Source organism: Cupressus sempervirens, chromosome 6, assembly GCF_028749045.1.
Source record: "Cupressus sempervirens isolate cs-2001-9-10 chromosome 6, ASM2874904v1, whole genome shotgun sequence".
In the NCBI taxonomy this organism is placed as follows: Eukaryota; Viridiplantae; Streptophyta; class Pinopsida; order Cupressales; family Cupressaceae; genus Cupressus; species Cupressus sempervirens.
In genome coordinates this window covers 330,685,198-330,692,150 of record NC_143123.1, presented here as the reverse complement: position 1 = coordinate 330,692,150, position 6,953 = coordinate 330,685,198, and positions in this window count along the sequence as shown.

Here is a 6,953-nt window from a genome sequence, read left to right as displayed (position 1 = left end):
TTGAAAACTACCTCTAGAAGATGCCCTTGTTTGGGATTTGGGAATGAATCACAACAAATTTGGTCTAGAAATTGATATGTAGAGATGGAGTCACCAAGTGCTTGAATGTGAGCCTCTTGAAGGCCTAGAATGCTAAGAAAAACACTATCTCCTTAGCATGGATTTGAAGTTCTTCTCTTTGACACCAGTGAACCAGTAGACTTAGAATACTTCAGTGTATGTCTCCCATGGGGCATGTCAGAAACTATTGACACAAAAGTCTATACCCTTGCTTAAGGTATGACCCTTAATAGATCTTGTGTAACATGGAAACAATCTTGAAACTGTGGGACATTGCAATTAGAGATTGATTCTTAGGAGAAGGCTAACTTCCTTACTATCAGGGTGCACCTAACCACTTCTTGAGAGGAAAAGGGAGAAGGAATACATAAATTTAAAATGCTGAAGGGGAAATATGGTGATACCAAATAGATTACTTATCTACTTTTTTCTAGAAACTACACTAAAATCCAATAGACTTCACAAGACATACAATTATCTATATTCCTTCAATCTTAACACCATAGAAAAGCCAAGAAATAATATAACCATGCAAGAAATATGTAAATTCAATTAACATATTAGTTAATTATAATGAACATATATATAAGGTGTTGCAATTGTCAAAATACATCTAGGAAAATGAGGCATAATAGGTTGCACAAATTTAACTAGGTGAGAAATAGATGTAACAGTAGTAATTTCTATTGAATAAGAGGCAAGAGCATTTATAGAAGAAATCTGCAAAAGACACGAGAAAAGATATCCTCGGAACAACAAAGAAACTTTCCTTATAAGGTGTAGACGTAGTCTAGATATAACCTTGAATTCAAACTCCAACAATAATAGAGTTTAGGTTATAGATTACAATAAATGAACTTTTTTTAGAAAAAATATGATTTCCATTACCACTTGATTCAAGAAAGTGACAATAAGGGTGAAAGAATGGATTTGGCCATTGAAAGATCATCATTATTACAAAATCATTAAATAGGCATGGAGGGGAATCATCATTGGCATTACAAAGCCCAAAGAGCCACTCTACATTAAATGAATAGTCTTGGTAACATGGCAAAGCCACAACAAATGAATTCATGCCACTACAAAAAAAAAAAACAAGATGGGATAACATGCAATGTTAACCCATCGTGAAAATTACAGAGTTGATCTATGTGGAATAAAATTGATTTGCCCAAAAAAGGTGTAAACCATTGATGTAGATCTTCATTCTAAAATAAATGACCCGAATGCTACAAAAATCTCTTCAATAAGTGAATAAAACCCAACCATAGATGTGTATCTTCTTCATTCTTCAATAGATGACATAGATGCACTCATAAGTATCCAAGATGCATATAGATTTGATGACCATCAGACCTTTGCAAGAGAAAAGGGAAACGAAATGAAAATACAAGAACCATCCGATCAAAAGCAACTCAACATGATAAGAATCTATTGCGTGGAAGAAATTGGTTGGTTGGCACATTTCTCGAATGCATGGTTGAAGAGGTAGCAACGATTTCACAATTTCATGAAAGCAAGAAATGTTACTCCCCAAAATAGAAAAAATGGTTAATGCAAAATTTTAGCCCCAACAGAAAACACATGTTAACTCATAACTCAACAAATAAAGGAAAACAAACCAACTTAGTCAAAGAACAAATTGAACTAGCTTGGTCAATGAAGGAACTGAGCCAAATTGGCTCTTGAAGAGATCAAGTTAACACAAGATGTTAACCCCAACCAAAGGCATGTCAACCCATATTAAAGAATCCAACCCATTAAAGATCTCTCAGATCGGTTATCAATGATGGGTTGAATGAGGGGAAAAATGGCCAATAGTTCCATCAATTTCCCTCTTAAACAATTGATCATTGTAAATGACATACTATCTTGACTTAGTTCTAAGATCACATTTATGCTTGTATGTCAATCCATTTGGACATTCGTTGTAAGTAAGAAAGTAAGCAATGTTTGAAAACCAAGGGTCTTGGAGACTTACCATTAATACCCTTGGGATTTCTTCTTCTTTTCTTGGCTTTTGATTTTTTGTAACTATTTTTCACAAGATATTTCCTCATATCATTTTTTTTCATTTTAACTCAATGTCATTTTTGTGAACCTTGGCTATCTAGGCTCCTCTAGTATTGCAACCTATCTCTTGTTGAGTTAAGATAATTTTGACTATTGGGTCAGGAATATGCACAATAGAATGTGAATGTAAAACATAGAACCTAAAACTCTTGAGTGCTCTTACCATAGCATACACATGCTTTTCCATCTAAGAGTACCTTAGTTCATGCTCCTTAAGAGGGGTACTCATGATAGAAATAGGTGCTTGAATACCCTCCTTGTTTTCTTGCATGAGTATGACAGATAATGTATGGGCTAATGCATAACAATATAGAATAAACTCTTTGGCATAATCTAGACAAACTAGGATAGGAGCCTTGGCTATGGCAATTTTGATTCATCAAAAGCGTTCATTCCAAAGTTATTCCACTTGAATATTTGACTACCCTTCATCATGTCAATTATGTACTTGGTAATTTCAGAGAAATCAAGAACAAAGTGTCTTAATAAATTTACCTATCTAAAGAAGTATTTGATTCTAGATTTTCTTTCTAGTAAATTTAACTATTGGATAGCTTTGACATGCTCAAGATCAATTTTTATTCCTTTGTGAGACACTATATGACTGATTAATTTTCCCTCTATAACATAAAAGATAGATTTCTTGGGGTTTAAGGAGATTCCATGTTCCCTACATCTCATTAGTACTTTCTCTAGGTCCTTCAAATGACTTTCTATTTTCTTGGAGTAGACTATTAAATCATCTATATATATGAAAATAGTCTTATCTTTGAATCTACAAAGGATAAATTAATGGCTCTCTGAAAGGTAGTTCCAACATTGATTAGCTGAAAATGCATTCTACTATAGGTAGAAGTTCCCCAAGGGGTGGTGAATGCTATCTTAAATTAATCATCTAGATCTCCTTCAATTTGATTGAAGCCTAAGAAACCATCCAACATAGACATCATCTTAGATCCTTCCACTATCTATACCAAATGATCCAGGTTAGAGAGAACATAATTATCCTTAAGAGAAGCCTGATTCAAGGTTCTAAAATCAACACAAATTTTGATCTCCCCACTCTTTCTTTAGATAGGGACAGTGTTAGCTATCCATGTTGAATGGTGTATAGGATAGATGATCCTTGCTTCTAACATATTATGGATTTCTCTAGAGATCATTTTTGATATCATTGGGTTGTAGTTATGTTGCTTTTGTCTAAAAGGAACTACTTGGGTCTTAAGGGGAATTTTATGTTTAAACTCACCATTTTTGAAGGTTTTCAAATCCTCATATCCCCAAGAAAACACATCTTGGTATTTAGATAGCAAACCTTTAGCCCTTGTCCTTTCTTCGTTAGGACAACCACTACCAATACTAATCATTTTAGGCTTATACTTAGTGCCTATATTCATCTCCCCATAATCTCCAGAGGTTCCTCCTTTCATGCCTCTTTCTCTTCTAATATATTCATTGTGTCTATTAAACAACTTTTCTAAAGAGATTAGATGCCTAGGAATTTTGTTACCTTTAAGTTGCCCAATGCTAGGTTCAAGATATTTCTTACTATTTAGGGAGAAATCTTGATAGAGGCTTTCACTTCATTCAAAGAACTAGTCAGTGAAAGGCTCAGATACTTCCAAGAAGCATTAGATTTTCCTATTAGTGGTGAAAACTTGCCATAATTTGACATCGTCAAGTACATTAGGTTTGAAGAGGACTCTGACCTTATATTCTCTATCTTTAAATTTTGGATGAGGTAGTAGAAGGAAGGAGGAGGTGGCTAACATTTTTTCCCTTGCATTCTACTCCCTCGAAATGAGTTGTATGGAGAAGGAATCTACGTCTTCAATTTTGTCCCATACTCTATTCCTATAATTTTAAAGTCTTTTTTTCTTCATAGTAGCTAACCTTAGACTGGCTTCACTATGAGTTCTACATCCACTTAGGCTTTTAGGATTTTCACACCACTTTTTTTTGCAACTATAATGCCTAGTAGTAATACTTCATACTCCACAATATTGTTTGTGTTTTTGAACTACAACTTATAAGCAAGTTGTGTTAAATCTCCCTCATGAGAAATGAGCACCACACCTACTCCAAATTTAATAGTTGCAAAACTACCATCAAATTCTAAGGTCCAAATATTTTGATCATCAAGAGGTTCTGATTCTTCCTCTAAAGTATTAAATTCAAAAAACATCATGTAGTTACCAAACTCTATTTTTGACATAGGATTTGGGCTTTGGGATCATCATATTTCATCACATTAAATTCAGATTTATCCTCAAGTTCTAGCTTGATATTTTTATTTCCAATAGGGATAATAGTATGAGACCAATCTAGTTTAATTTCTCCTCCCATATCCCTACAAAATCTTCTACTTAAGAACATGCCATAATTGGTAGGGATGTCAACCACAAGGATGGTCAATTTCATTCTTTTCACTAGATGTACAGCTAGGGCCACTTGGGCATCCTTTACTTGACCTAATAGGGGAACTTGTTTTACATCCATGGAGTAACAACATCAAAAGGTCTTAGTTAAAGGTAATCCTAAGGAATGGGAAATAATAGAAAACATGACATTATCTATAACTCCTGAATCAATTATGAAATCACTCAATTTATGACCATTTACATATAAAGACACATATAATGGATTGGTTTCTAGCTAGGAGAGGTAGCTAGGACTAAAGACTCATATTCTTTATATAGAATAGGTAGAACTAGATTTTCATTAGTAGGGGTATCATCACTTAAATGAGGTTTCTCATTGCTAATGGTAGTATTGAGGTTAAGATGAGTTTTACCACTAGCTTCACCTTTGCAATAATCTACTAGTTTTTGCAATTCAACAGGGTGAGTTTTCAAGTAATCTAGGGGAGAAAATTGAATATGAGCATCTTCACATTATTGAATGATATCAAATGAGACTTTTCTCTCTATTTTTTATTATTCTCTCCTCCAAGTAGAGGGGGTAGATGTCTTGGTCATGGCTGGTGAAGCAATAGGGGCATTATTCTGGATGGAAACTGAGCTTGTCAAATTTTTATACCTTTGACTTCTTGTCACTACAGTCATTTTCACTCTATGCAAGGTGGTGAAATAATCACCTCCTATCTTTGAATCTAATTCATACTCCAAAAAAAGAGTTCCAGGGTCACCAGGTGGAGCAAAATCATCTTCACTTTTAGGATATTCCACTGTTAGCTCATTACTTGCATTGAGCTACTTGAATCTATTCATTTCTAGACAAGAGTCACCATTGTGATCTTCTTTTAAGTGGAATACCCACATGCTTTACTTCTTAGGAGTTACCTCTATGGCAAGCTTTTGTTGAGAAGATGTTAATTGTAGGGTTTCCCTTCAAGTTGCCTTCTGGATACATCTTGGTAAGGTTGTTGGAATGAAGGAACTATCTTACACATTTTTTTTTTCATGAAAATTATCTCATTTAATAAATTTTGTAGCATTGCTTTTATGTTATTGGCTATACCAGTAACAAATGTTGTTGTAGTTCCACTCTAAAGGTCTCTCTTCCATTTTCCTATTGCTATTAAATCATCTTCTAATTCTATTGCAAATGTTTGAGCATCTTGGAGATTATCCACATGTACTTTTCTAATTTGAAAGGTAATATATGGAGGCATCAAACTAATGAAGACCATCTTTTGATTGTATGCAATTAGCCTACTCACAACATGAACCCAGTTGACCAACTTGTTGAATCTTGCATTGAAATCTTACATAGGGACACTAGGTTTCTTCTTAGTTTGAGTGAGTTGAGATAATAGAGTACATGTTTTGGTACTCTTATAGTGTGCCTCAAATCAATTTCACATGTCATCCTAGGTTGTAATGCATCCCACCAAAAGATCTTGGAACCAGTTAACTGCATTTTCAATTAGAGTCTTTACAAAAATTCTTACTGCTACATCTTCATGTTGAGGACAAACAATGCTACATACTACAAAGAAAGTAGTGATGTGCTCATTAGTAGAGACTTTCCCATCTCCCATTCAATTTAGGGAAGTTCTTTTAGGAAGCCCTTGACAAGTCATTGTTAGTAGCAAGTCATAGGGGACCAATAACATTACCCTAGGGCACAACCATTGATGAAAGAAGAATTATTGGTACTAACTGGAAGGTGATGATAGCTAGGGCTATGACTCTATGTAAGGTTAGAGTGTTACACAATGATGGGATTTAAGTGTGAAATATAGGAGGGGAATAAGAACAATTGCATCTTTGGGAGATGGGATGGGGTGGAAAAAAAATATCTCCATAGATACCTTGAAACACTGGGTCCCATAAGTAGGCTCTCCCTCTTCTTAGAGGATCTTCTAATATTGGAAAGCCAACTTTCTTTATTTCTTCAAATACTAGGTCAATTTTCCCTTTACCATGAACACTTCTGATATACTTAGGATCTAGGGTGAAATAAATATATTAATAATGGATGTTCTTGTCTCAATCTTCTTTTCTCAAACACACCTTCCCAATTTCTCAACACTGCCTTCTTCTCTTTCTAATGCAAAATTGACTATTCTATACTCATCAAGGGATTTTCAATTTCTATAAGCATGTGTATTCAACTAATTTATTATATCTACTTGTTCATCTTGGAAGCCAAGGTTGGGCTAAAATACTGGGATTTGATCTTCATGAGGCAACATCATTTTTCCTCATAGGCTAACAGGCATGACTCGACAAATGTGAGTGCCAACAAGGATGGAATCAAAATTTATTCTAGTAAAGCCACAAATAGACTTACTAAAGAAAATTAGATAGCAATGAACATGCACATGATTATATCTTTTGATACCGAGAAATATG